This window comes from Rhinolophus sinicus, chromosome 8 (assembly GCF_057876585.1).
Source record: "Rhinolophus sinicus isolate RSI-liver-muscle chromosome 8, RSI-T2T, whole genome shotgun sequence".
In the NCBI taxonomy this organism is placed as follows: Eukaryota; Metazoa; Chordata; class Mammalia; order Chiroptera; family Rhinolophidae; genus Rhinolophus; species Rhinolophus sinicus.
The window spans coordinates 12,873,317-12,887,342 of NC_142508.1; the positions used below are offsets into that span (position 1 = coordinate 12,873,317).

Here is a 14,026-nt window from a genome sequence, read left to right on the forward strand (position 1 = left end):
GAATTTTTAGGGTATTTGAAAAAGGGAGAAAGAAAATTATGGTCAAAACCCTAAAATAAGTAAATAAATAAAGGGAAAGGATGAGAACAGCTTTTTCCAGCTGACACAGTGCTATTCCGTCAAGTATTTCAGACATCTCCAGATTGGTTTCCAGTAATTTGCAAGAGGAAAAAGTCTGCCTCTCTCATGTCACAGTGGAGGAGCTTCAGGCCTTCCTCACATGACCCTAATTGATTACCGAAGTGATTTTTCAAAATGAACCATAAATTGCAGATGATTGAACCGTAAAAAGAACTACACTGGAAGTTGTTTATTTTATCTTTTTGCCTCACAGGTTATTTCTACTTATGTTAAACTTTTTTTTTTTTTTTTTTTTTTTTTTACTTATGTTAAACTTACAGCAGCCATTGCTAGGCTTTTAGTGTGTATTACTTTAGAGGGTAAAATAATCCAGATTACTGAAGTCATAACGAAGGCAGTGGGCAGCTAGTTTTACCTATCAGTTTCTTTTTCTTTTTCAGGCCGTATATATTTTCAGCTCTAAGTGTATACATGAACGCATATCAGGAACATGTTCTGGAAGACCCCAGACACATACAGAGCACATGTCTGCATGATAGTTCTAGGCATGGCTGCTGACGTGCTGTAGAGATTGTTCTAGTCTCTGGAAGAGGTACTGAAGTGGCGGACAGTCTTATAAGGGCTCATCTGAGACCCAAAGCAATTCACAATTGTTGATAGTACTGATAGTTGTGTGTGTGTGTGTGTGTGTGTGTGTGTGTGTGTGTGTGTGTTCAGCTCTGTCTCAGAAATGCAGGGAATCTGTCCTGCACATATCATGGCAGACAAATGTGACCTCCCTGAGACACAGTCAAGACTGTTCCAAAACAAAGGGACAGAAGTGGGTAGATGGGCTCACCTAGTGAGAAAGGACCCAGAGTAGAGCAGAGGAAAAGAGAAGTGAGGAGGGGATAAGAGAAAATAAAAACACACACTGACAAACATACATAAAGGTTCTTGAAGTGGAAATAAAAAGAATCAGAACATAAAAGTTATTTATTTATTTACTTATTTATTTACTTATTTATTTATTTATTTGTCCGATATGGAAACAGAGGGAGTGGTTGCTAGGTGAAATGAGATCAATGGAGGGCAGAAAACAATCCCAGTTTGCCCAGGCCAGTTCCCGCGTAGAATTGTTATTTTAGGGACGTTATTAATAGCTCCCCTTTCCCTCTCAACAGTGTCCCGATTTGGATAATAAGGATACAGTCACCCCCTCTACAGACCCCCACTGGCCTAGGACAGAGAGTGGCCATCAGCGGGACTGTAGCTGGGAAATGGGCACCAAGCAGAGCTTTTAGGAAGGGGGAAAGGGAAACAGTGGCTAAAGAAAAACGGGGCAAAAAAAGAGACAGGTATAATGTGTGGCAATTTGTAACCAAACGTGCCAAACACGGATAAAGTTAGGAGAGCCCCTGAGAAGAAAAGTGTATAAAAATTTAAGGATGGATGGAGAAGAGATCGAAGGAAACAAAGACAAGAGACAAATGATTCAGAGCACGAGAATGTGTAGGCCTCTCATATTTTTCCCTGTATTTTGGAGATGAGTGGTGATAATCGGTATGTATAAAAACGACTGGAAACGTCCATCTTTGCTTTCCACCCTGCACAGGCACACACAGTCCCATGCATTGCTGCCTCCCTGCCGGCTGCTCCAAAGCTGCTCACCTCCTCCTAGCACGCTGCCTCTCAGACTTGCAAACTGCCTTGGCCAAGCCCCCTCCCCCACTTCTGATGGCCGCATACCAGACTGTCTGCCACCGTGGTTTCACAGGCTTCCACAGATAGGCCACAGTATGTGAAACTGTGCTTCAGTGCGTCATTTCAGAGACCTCTTTTGACTTTTTACTGGATCAGAATTTTGTATTGCGAAAGGCAGAAAGTAAATGTCAGGGGTAAGTTCAAAAGGCCAAGCGATTGCTAGCTAAGCATTCCTCAGACCCAGAGGGAAGATGGAACAGGGTCTTTGGCACTTCAGAGTTTCAGAAAATATGGCATGTGGATTTCTACTACCATTTTAAACTGGGGCATCTCATGGGTTGAATTGTGTCTCCCTCAAAATTCTCATGTTGAAGTCTTAACCCTCAGTAGCTCAGAACATGACCTTATTTTGAATACTTCAGAATTTCAAGATCGCATCTTTACAGAGGTAATCAAGTTAAAATAAAGTCATTAGGATGGTCCCTAACCTCATATGACTGGTGTCTTTATAAGAGGAGGAAATTAGGATACAGACACACATACAGGGAGAAGGCTATGTGACCATGGAGATGGCCATCTGCACGCCAAGGAGAGAGGTCTGGAACAGATCCCTTCCTCAAAGCGCTCAGAAGACACCAACTCTGCTGCCACCTTGATATTGGACTGCTAGCTTCCAGAATCATGAGATGATAGGTTTCTATAGTTAAAGCCACCCCATTTGTGGTCCTTTGTTCCAGCAGCCCTCGGAAACTAATAGCCCAGATGCTGTCTGCTCAAAGATGGCAGTTAGGAGAAGTTGACCAGACCATTTATAGTTCTTTTCATTTCCCTGATAAGTCTACATAATACTTCTTCAAGTTATCCGAGAGAGTAGGCAAGATTGTATTGGCTGGTCCTGAATAAATAATTTCAACTGCCTCAGTTTCTTCCTCCTCCATGAAGTTGGTTACGGGGCAAATGTTCTGAAATCCCACTGTGACTGATTTTTAAAGAGAGTGATCACATGAATACTCTGTGTTTGGGGCAGGAAGGTCAAACTTAAATACGAAGCGTTATTGATAAATACTGTATGTGAGAAGAGCTGGCCAGCTGAGTAAACTGCCATTGCACAGAAAGCTATAGTCCTCAATTCCCACCCAATCCTCGCAGAACCAACTCTGTCTGGGCCTTCGGAATATCTAAGTTTGACATAATCGAACACCCAAACAGCGTAATGTATTTGGACAAAGAGCAATCCTTCAGTACCTAATTCCAGAATATCTGCCCTTGAGTGGGAGAAAAGGTGTAACCTGCTTGTTAAACTATCTCTGCTACCAGGGGAAAAAATCACACAAGTATTTCTGCAGGCTTCTTCTTCTTTTCTTTTCTTTTCTTTTTTTAACTGCGATAGACCTAGAGTCTCATCTTGTCTAACTCTCACTTGAATAATCTCTTGAGTCAGTAGTGAAAGAAATGGTGTTTAGCCCTGCTTCCTTATATGGCAGAGAATGACCGTGGGCTTGTCTACTTGAACTGCAGCGTGGCTCTCTGACAAATTATAATGATTGGTTATGGAAACCTCCTGCTCTGGTTTCCATCGCTTTCCTGAGGAAAGACACAGAACAGACAGTGCTAGGGAAATGGAAAGGGTTGAAATCAGGGAGTGGTATTTGCCAGTTGGTCAAGTTATTTAATTTATTTTACTGTCCTGAGGTAGTTATTTTCAACTAGAACCGTGCCTGTCACATAGCAGTGTGCCCTCCAGGCAGCTGAATGTGCTAGCTTATCTTCTTAACCGTCTCTAACCTACAAGGGTTCTGGACAACTATCAATCCATTTCTATTGGCTCTTCCTCCCAAGTTCTGTACTTTCTCTCCAGATAAGTTTCCATCTTCTCCTTTCTCCCTCTCATTCCAGGTCTAAACCACTAAAAACCTACATAACAACCCAGCCTCAGGTAAACTCAAACCCTTTAGCCACACTAGATAAAGGTTATTTCAAATGGTAAAAGCAGCAGGGATCCACTGAAACGTGCAGGGGAGAAAACTGTGGTTGAGAATGGATGATGGAGGTTGCCTGTTCCTGCAGAGCAGGGCTGTCCAAGCCCCAGAGACAGACAGACCTAGTGGAAGCGCTTATGCGGACCTGAAATATGGTTTCCTGCAACTGGTTTCCATTGGTCCCCCTCTTACCTCCTAGAGAACCTGACATGAAAGAAGTTAGCTCCTTTCACTCCATCAACATGAAGGCATGGAGTAGGCAACTTGGGAGGCTGTGTGGCTCAGGGCATGGGGACAAAATGGCGTCCCGTGCTGACACATAGCCTCCACCGGAAGTCACGGTTGATAGCTGATGGTTTTTAACTTAGTGCCTATTATGTACAAAGCAGTTTAGTGATATTACTTCTAACCCTTAGAACAACTACAAAATGAAGGAACCATCATAATGCCCTTTTTACAGGTGAAGAAACAGGCTCGAAGATGGTCAGTTGGAGATTCAAACTCAAGTCTTCCTGATTCCAAAGTGTGTTCTCCAAGAGGTCACACTCCAGGGCTACACACAAAACAGGGGTCTCCATCAATTGAAGTTGGTAATCACTGAATTACCAACAGGTAAGACAGCGTGGTGACTGAGCGTGTGGACTATGAAGTGAGATTATCCAGGTTTGAAGCCAGGCTTTGCTGCTTACTAGCTGTGTGACCCTAGATGTGCTTCTTAACCTAACTGCAGTTCCATTTCTTCGTCTGTATATTTGGTTGTTATGAAGATTATTTATTTGATTTTTATCTAATTTGTACCAGGTCACTCAACGCAGAAATGCTTTCAGCTCTACAATCCTTAGTGAACACAACTTATGTACTTGGTGCGCTGAATGTGGCAAATTCTTCTGTTCGATGCAGAAGGTGTAACTCCTGACCACTGAGTAAACGAAGACCCTAGAGATGGACTTTCTGTTCTGCAAAAGCAAATTTCCAGACCCCCTTCCATGTCTCTTGTCTCTTAGGGCTGACATGTTTCTGAAAGGGCTGCCCAGGGAAACATCTAAGCCAGAGGAGATGCAGGGTGATGATGGAGGAAATTTCTCCCCTATTCCTGCTGAGGTTTTGTACACTCCTCACCACAAAGTGGAGAACAAAGAAAAACATCTTCTGCTTTTCCTGGTAAGTTAAATATCTAAAGCAACCAATCTTCAAAACATCCGAAGGACAGAAATACTCAAAGAGAAAATCTGTCCTTATTCACCCTTCCTCCAAAGCCTAAATTTCACTTAGTAATGGTGCCTGGAACAGGAAGTGGAAATACCATGAGAAATTTTATTCTTGCCACATTTCCAATGCTTTATAAAAGCAAACACTGGAAATCTCATCAGAAAGCTTGACCTTACAGGGTTGATAGCTTTGTGCCCAAACCAAAGGAGTATGGGAAGCTGGAGGGATTTTCAGATAAGTCTCTCCCTGCTGGAGAGACTCTTCGGTCAAATTGACTCTTTGGAATATACAGCTGTAACTTTTAGAAAGAAATTATTCAAAACTAAATGACCAGGTTTCTGAGGAATACGGAACTGCATACATCTACTATAAATTATGTTAGGTATAGATGTACAGACTGTTTCTGAGTCAGGGTGTGTTAGTAGAACCACCGAGGAGTTTTCACACACTATAGATGCTGGACTGCATTCTCGACTTACTGAACCAGAATCTCTAAGGATGGGTCTCAGGGATGTATGCTTTCCAAAAGCCCTAGAGTTGATTCCAGTTTAGACACTGGTTAAAATTTACTGGATTACAGGCAAATCGAGCTGCACCGAAAAATCCCAATCTGTGAAGTGTTAAGATGGAGTCTCTGTTTTGCCTTCAGAGAAGCAATCCAGTGCACTGAAAAGCTTAACAACCTGGGATTTAGGCGTCATGTGTTCTGGAACCACCTTTGCCACCAATTAACTGGGTCACCTTGGTCAAGACACTTGGTTTGTTCTTTCATTCAATAGATACTTGCTGGGCTTCTGTGATGTGCCAGATAATGGGTATACAAGTACATTAATGAAAAATAAATAAACATTTCCTGCCTTTATGAATCTTGCTGACATAGCATCAAAGAAACCTGTCAATATATAAATATATCTATAATTCGGCTTGCTGTGGCTAGGCGTTATTTTCTCATCTGGAAAATGAAAAGTAGGTCACTGGCTCATTTTTTTAAAAGAATTTCTTCTTAGGATCCCAAATTTCTTGCCCCAACCTTTCCACATGCCATGTAATTTTACGTTTTAGGTCCACTGACTGAGAAAACACAATACCAAAAGCTACTATGAATTCAATAACTATTTAAAATAAACGAACGTTTTATCATCATAATGCATCTCTACATAATGAGAAAAATAGTAGCACATATTGTGTAAGTTGTATTATTTACTCAGTTTCTCAAAAATATTTGCTGCATATATGGGTTTACCACTTGCAATAACTTGGTAGGAATCCAAGGTGCAGAGGTTAGGAACCTACGGACTGCGTGACATAAAATACATGGTACTTGAGTAGCAATGGCCCTTTTCTTCCTCAACAGACATCATTATCAGTGACAGCATTTTTCGGCCCTGGTGACCTTGGACTTAGCCTCAGAATCCTTCTCAACACAGTTTTCCAGATGGTCACTACCAATTGTTTGGAGCTGGGAAACAAATGAAAAATTATTTGCTTCCTGGGCTAAATGATTCCTAAAGCCCTGGCCATCTTTCAACACACACACACACACACACACACACACACACACACACACAGTATGAACCTATGTCTATTCAGTTCTGCTGTCTTGAGAAACACAAACAAATGCCTTCTTCCCTCTCCACATAAAAGTACTCTGAATATCTGACGACATCCATGTGGCCCCTACATTTTCTTTCCTTTGGGATAAACAGTTCCAGATCCCGTATCTGTTCCTCATATTCTGTTCTCCTGGCCCCCTCTGGCCTTTGACCCTCAGCCCTGGGTACACATTTGTCAAGGCTTCTCTGAAGATTGGGCCCAGAACAGGCCATGTTCTCTTTTCACTCCCCTTCACAGACAACGAGACAGGTGTTTAGTGAATGAAAGATTACACTGCGAACAATGAGAAATGAAACTTCCGCTGAGTACACCAGCTTTGAGGCAGTAAGCGTATAAAGTCCTGTGATTTACACTGAGCTGCAGTAATTTTTATTTATTAAAATTATTAAATCATTATTTATTGAATTTTAAAGATTGCCTTACTTTGGAGGGAGGGGAAGTATCACACCTATGACTCATACAAAGCTTCTTGCCAACAAAAACACTCAAGTGTTTTTCTTTAGAATCTTTTTAAAATGGATAATTCTTATCTTTTCCATTATCAGTGGTGCAAGCTTCCAGGCTAACTTCCCTCAAGATGCGTTCATCGGGCCATGCCAAAGTGACCATCCAGTACTATATGACCCTGACATTGAATGTTTACCTCTCTAGGAATTCAGTCACTTAAAAATTCAAATGATACTCATTGACAGCTGTTGGACATCTTACCTCGTTTGCCATCCAAGCCTAACTCTCTTCTAACTAAAATTGCCCACCAGGCTGCCCCCCGACCCCCACCCCGCCAGGGGTGACTACTGCTGCCAGACCCACTGGTAATTCATCCAATTCATCCAATTTACAGGCATGCCAATAAACTTTGATGTCCCCTCCTGCTAAGAAATTTGCCAAAGACAATAATTATTAGCTGAACCAATAAGCTCTCTTCTTTCAGAATCCGACTAAGAAGCACAGAAGGAATTTTCCCGTCTATAGAACAAGAGAAAGAAGCAGCCACATGTGCTACAGCTGAGTTACTTTAATGGAAGCAAGTAGACATCTGCTGAGAAACTTTGACCCACCTCAAATCCAACCCCATTCTCTTTGGACCCTGTTTCTAGCTTGGCTTCTGTTCTTGCAGTGCCCTGGGGTTCCATCCATTTATTATTCCACATGCATCTTGTAACTCTGTCCCTTTACTCAAGCTACTGAAGCTTATTACCATAAGGGTCTCTTTATTCCAAGCATGGTGCCAAGTGCTCTCACTTGTGTCACTGTACCTGTCCATACCCTGCCTTGCTACGCAAATTCTTGGTTTCTACCCCTTTGCCTGACTTCCGCTGTTTGCTGTTTCTTTTACTCCAGCATAGTCCATTGTTGTATTTTATATCCATCTGGCTTGGACCCTCCAGATGCCAATGGAACTAATGTCCTTAAAGCTTCTGGCCTTTGGACCCCAGGGGCACTTGGCCCCGGTCCGGCCCTTCTTTTGCACACAGGTTTCCAGCTTGAGACAAGCGAGAGGGGAATGTTACATGTGGGTGTAAAAGGAACCAATTATATATTCCTATTTAATATGTCCCTCTCCAAGTGAGATGATTTCCTGAAAGTCAAGTGCTTTCATCCGCATATTCACAGAACAACGCCAAAAGCCTCAGGAAATGATTAAAAAGCAATTTATCTTCAAGTTATCCATCATTGATATATTATATATATATATTTTTAAAGAAAAGCCATGTACTAAAATAAGTACTTACTAGGAACACCCAATTCACTTAAAATATCCAAAAGCAAACTATTTTCCTTCAACTGTTCCCTTCCTGCTGCTTAGCAATCCTTTTATGAAGCTCTTGCTGCTCTCTTAGCATGCAAGGAGCAGTAGCCATTCCCGACTTCTCCAGACCCTACAAGCTCCCCAGAGAATTGTTTCTCTAGAGATCTCCTTTTTTTTGACATGGAGGCCATTGGAGGTCATTTCCCTTTATATATCTGTGTATTTACACTACCCTTTCTTGCTTCCAAAGACTCAGGGAAACAAGAAAGAACACCCCACTCATGTTCTGATCCATCCACCCTTGTCTCCAGTGGGAATAAAGACTTTACCTCACTCCCATCCCAACCTCCCCCAGCTCCAGGGTTTCTCACTGGTCAATCACAGAGAGTTGGCTCACAAAGGACCTTCAGGAGTCAGAGTTTTTACAGATTCTCAAAGGTATCCCTAACAACAACAACACAAGAAAGAACAACTGACAGGGCCAACCCCAACACCTCTTCCTCACAGCCCCTGGTCACCCTTTCTGTACTGCCAGCTTCTCACAATGCTCACTCACCACCAGCCGATTGTGAGTTTGGGGGTGAGAAGTCGAAGGGCTCTCGACCACAAAAATTGCTCTAACATCTACTCTGTCTAGTCTAACTTTTCTCCCTCTGCCTAAAAAGGTGAAGAGGCGGTCCCCTATCTTGAATACAGGTGGGCTTGACCCTTCCGCTGTTCTCTGGGACTCATCCCAGAGCTGGACCATTGCAAACGGTCCACACGGGATCAGGAAAGCCTCGTGTTTGGCCTGGGGATGGAGGAGCTAGGGGAGCCAGTAGAGGTGGAGAAACGGAGGTCGGGGAGTTCAGGATGCCCCCAGTAGTCAGCTACAGGAGAGCCAGCTGGGGATATTAAAAACTGAAGCAAACAGAGGGGAGAGGCCAGAGCCATGGCGCGGTCTGGTCTCAATACCCACAGGAACCACCACCAGGTGTGGCTGATTACCTCACCCGCCCACCGAGGCCCAGCCTTGACATGCTGGGATTAGTTCCATGCTTTTGGCTGGAGGCAGAGAAGCTGCCTCATTTGCTAAGGCCTTTCTGTTGTCAGCACCTTGTCATCAGCCTTCTACTCAACTGGATCTTCAGATTTCCTGGTTCCTGGATATGGCCTTACACCACTGACAACCCACCTTATTCTGCCTCCTGACACCTGTGTCTTTTTGTCTCTGATCATCAAAGCCAAAATGTAGACATCATTGGGGTGGACCAGTATTCCCTGGACTCTGGGCTCTGGGTTCTAGAAAGAACAAGGATCCAGAAGGTACCGCTCAAGAGTTCTCAAATACGAGGAAGGAGCAGATAATTAGGAACACGAGGTAAGAAGTGGAGATGAGACCAGCCATGCTGAGCATAACATCCCGGGGACTCAAATTGCACACAATGTGGAGTAGATAGCCTAAAGAGAAGAGGGGGCCTCATTTCATCTGGGCAGCTTAAGCACTCTGGGAGGTAGAAGCATAAGAATGTCCATTCTACAGATAAGGTGAGAGAGACAATGGCTTCCTCAAAGGTCTGGGCTATTTAAATAGGGAACCAGTACTGAGACTAGGCTCTCACAGCTGTGCTCATGAGGTAAGCCTGAGCTCCAAGTATCCCTTTAACTTACCCAGCGACTCAGAACCTGTGGGCATCTCTCCAGTAACAAACTCGGATTGGCCTGACAGATAAAGGACTTCCAGTAAGGAGCTACTGGTTCTATTTTCAGGCTCTGCGAGAATTTACCCAGAAAACTCTTTTTTAAAGTCTGAAAATTCTTTGGCAGTATCTTCCTAACCTCCTCCTTAAGTGCTACCATGCTATTTGCATACCACTTTGTCAGCATTTTCCCGTCCCCCCCACCATGGCCTCACCCCACCACATTTCTCAGACATGTGATCGACTGCAGGCAGATGGGGACCCAGCTAATTCCTTTCCATGTCCATCTCTAAGTCACTTTTTTGTCTTGCTGAGAAATGACTAGTACACATGCTACCGTGAAAATGACAGATGGAGACAGCACACGTGTTTTTAAGGAAAGACCTACTGTGGTGCCTTTTACTTATCAGAATACAGAATACCTAGGCTGGATTCTGGAACTTTCCATGGCTGGACACAGACCAACCTATTTCACCTGCCCCAGAGCAAGAGATCCTCAGGCCTGTCATAGGAGTCAATTAGAATTGTTCTTCATTGTCAGGGCAAGCTTATATGTATCTCATTTAAATCCTTTAAGCTGCCATTTGAACCTGGTTCTCCTTCTCTTTAATGCAAGAATTCCATATTTATTTAAAGCAATTTTTTGATCTGAATTATTTAACTAGCACATTCTATTGGCTTTGAACAATGGGAACGACCTGGCATGTTACCTATGGATCAATCCATTATACATTCCTGGTGTGTGCACCACTGTATTTCTCTTTATTGAATGGATTTAATAATACAAACGTTCTTGGGCTGTGGTTTCATTGTGCTCCGTTTACCTCCCTATTTGGGGAGATGTCTTCTAGCTAATACTCAACAGGAGGAAAGTGGCAAAGAGCTGCCTAAAGTTCAACAAAAAGTAAAATAGCAAATCCCCTCACTCCATTGCTACGTGGAGCAGAATACTTAAAGCATTATTTCGAAAAATGTGTCTTTCTGGTTGTTGGGGGGTGGGGAGCAAGCACATGAGGAGAGGAGACACTGGTGGGCGCAAAGTTGGAACTTTCAGGGATTTGGAAATGTTGGTTTCAAAGTGGAATTTGTCCTCAAATCCCAAGATTATAGATTTCCTTCCAAACTGCATTCCCTACATGGTTTAGAGAACAGTTGAAAAAGAATTTGCTCTCCATATTTTGATTGACATGAAAAACCCTGTGAAAATAGTGTGGAACTTGAGCTCTTCAAGGGAAGGGCAATAATCAAACGATAGCTCTCGCCGGCAGCCTTTCTCTCACACTTACTCAGAACTGTTCCAGGAAAAGAAATTCACAGGGAATTCTGTTATCATCTATCACTTCTAGAAGGAGAGAGAGGCATTCTCAAGAAAATTACCCCCAACCTTCTAAATACAAAGAGAAAAGATGACTTAATGAGTTTCAACACAAAACCACCACACTTCATAGTATCACATTGAGCCAGTCGTTTGGAGTTGGAAACCCTGAGTATCCAGATTATTTGATAAATTCTCGGCTTTGCCCTTCTTACCACATACCACCTCGTTTTCACTTACGTTCTAGTCCTACATGTCTGGTTTTGCCAAACACAGTAGAGAGATTTTACTTTTTCAGTTTACAAGTCTATCTGCATAGCCCTGTTAACAGAAGGGATCTAAGAACACCTCGTACTTTGTTCTCATCTACTTTTTTTGCCCATGTATTGCCACAGCACTCAAGTTCCCCCACCCTTTACAATCAGCTCTTTCGAAAAGGAATTCCGGGCTACTACCCACTAGCCGCCCTGTAGTACTGTTGAAGATGCCCAAATATGTCTGACTATCTTCAAATGAAAGCCCGTTTCCCCATTTCTGGAACACACTTGCAACCTACAACTTTGCAAATAATCTAGTCACACACAGGCACACTTTCAAACAGAAAACAACATTTTCTCCAGAATCTAAAAACACATCCACCAGTACATGCCTTCTCTCATTATTCGGTTTTATAGGAAACAGATCATGGTAGGTGTCTTCTGTCTTAGCAAATATCAGATCTGTTACATTAACCCAACCGCTGCTCAATGCCAGCACTCTTTTCACCTCCGACCTTTTTTCCTGGCAGCTCTAAAAGTCCGGTCTTAAATACTGGTAGCAGAATGAAATGCAAATGCCTTGGGTAAAAATCATCACTTTTTGGCAACAACTAACTAACAACTAAAAAGTTGTTGTTGTTAAAAGCAAAACTTCTTTAAATCCCTGATTTAAAAAAAAAAAGATGCAGGAGAGACTGCTGCTGTGAGCAGACTGATACAACACCCCTGCTGACACTGGCCTATCGTGATCAGGTATAACCCCCTTCACACTCTTAAACAAACGCTCTTCTCATCAAAGTCTCCGGTGGTCCTGAATATACGTCTCTATATGATGACTCCTCTGGTCCCAACTCTAAAAATAAAACTTGAAATCTCATCCTGTTTGTTTTCCCGGAACATCTGCAGGGCAGCGAAGCCCAGTCTGGCCCTGAGAATTTGCATGGTTTACTGGCTTTTACCGTCTTGCATCTCCAGCAACCTTGGCCAGGAATGTTGACGGAAACCCAGAGAAAGTCCCCAGCCGCTCTGAAAGAGATGAAAAGAAAGCCCTCTGTGCCTTACCTCGTAGGCTGAAACTTCTTCCTGGGACTAAGTCGGAAAGGAAGGGACCGATTTCTTTAAGCAGGAGCACAGCAAGAGGGCAGGCAGGCAGGCAGCCTAATACACACTGCTCTATTCAATAAAACTCCAGACCGCCCTTCCTTAGCCCCTCCCAGAAGTCCGTGCTAAGTGAACACATATCCCCTGTGTTTACAGTCAGCCGTTGGTGGTATGTATTGTCCTGTAGGTTTTTCTAATAGGCAGCCGATGACGACACCTCAGCCGAGGTGGATGCAGCCTCCCTGTGGAGATGCCTGTCATTCCCCAGGCATGCTCAGGAAATCACTCATCAGAAAAACCAAGACCTAAAAAGCTCTGAAACTGCGCGCAGGCTGCCAAAACCAGCCTGCTCCATGCCCTTTTTTGGTTATCCTGAGCAGGGCCTCTGGAAGTGAATCCATTGTCAGGAACAATCATAAGAAATGTTAATCTTGGAGAAAGAGTCTGTCTTGTAGAACGCAAGGGGAACTTGAAAAAAAAAGCACAGTCTACGAAACTAAAAGTTAACAGTCTGTAGTTCATTGGGTGGGGGTGGGTGGGGAAGGCTTTTTAATTGAGAGAACCTTAAGAGCGGATTTCTTTCCAAAGTGGTTGTAAATACAAAATGAAATGAAATTGTTATGTAATTTTAAAGCCTGAAATGGCCAGGACCCAGGACTGGTGTACGGACTAATTTCTAACCTGAAAGAGGCAACAGCCTCCCAAATATGTCTATACATGTTATAAAAACAACAGACCAAAAAAATCTTAGGTCTTTTTTTTACCAGAATAAGTGTTGCACCAGAAACTCGGCTAGGTAGGGTGCAGCAGGCTTGGCTATCCTTATTGGTTCTTCACATCACTTCCTTTTCCCCTTCCGCTTTATTTCCTCAGATTTGGCAATGATGAGATATTGCTAGAAAGTGTACACAAAGAGGACATGAGGAGACCAGCACCTGCTTTGGGGCTGCTGTAGACAAATGCATATGCCCACAGAGATATTCTAGTGACTTCTTGAAAGTACGCTGACCAACTCTTCATTGGCAGGACGCCTGTTATGAGACTCAGAGTCAGGAGATTCTGAATTAGAATGAAGTTAATTGGCTCACGTGTGCATACAATCTGTGGTCTTGTACTTCTCAATATACAATTTACTCAATTCAACAACAAAAATTGTGAGCACTTATTTGTCAGGCCTGGAGCTAGGTGCTTGATTTATGCCTCATTATTGCTATGTGTTTGGAGACTATGTCATCACTGACCAAGAAGAGTCAAGTTTTTTACTTGGCTAATTACAAGTCCAGAAGCCTGGTCTTCAAAAATCTGAAGTTTTACTGTATCAGCCTTTCCCTATTTATGAAGAGCTGATGTAGAAATGA

General features: G+C 43.0%; 1 protein-coding gene across 5 annotated transcripts in view; it reads right to left on the reverse strand.

Annotated features, from left to right (window-relative positions):
- Window positions 1–14,026, reverse strand: part of CALD1 (caldesmon 1) — a 195,213-nt gene that overhangs the window by 159,846 nt on the left and 21,341 nt on the right. For 4 of the 5 annotated variants that reach the window (XM_074315350.2, XM_019750901.3, XM_019750894.3 and 1 more), the window contains exon 1: window positions 12,630–12,982. The exons of the other annotated variant lie outside the window; for it this stretch is intronic. The gene's annotated coding sequence lies outside the window, so the exon portion shown is untranslated. Of the gene's footprint in view, window positions 1–12,629; window positions 12,983–14,026 lie in introns of those variants that run through there. 5 annotated transcript variants of the gene reach the window in all.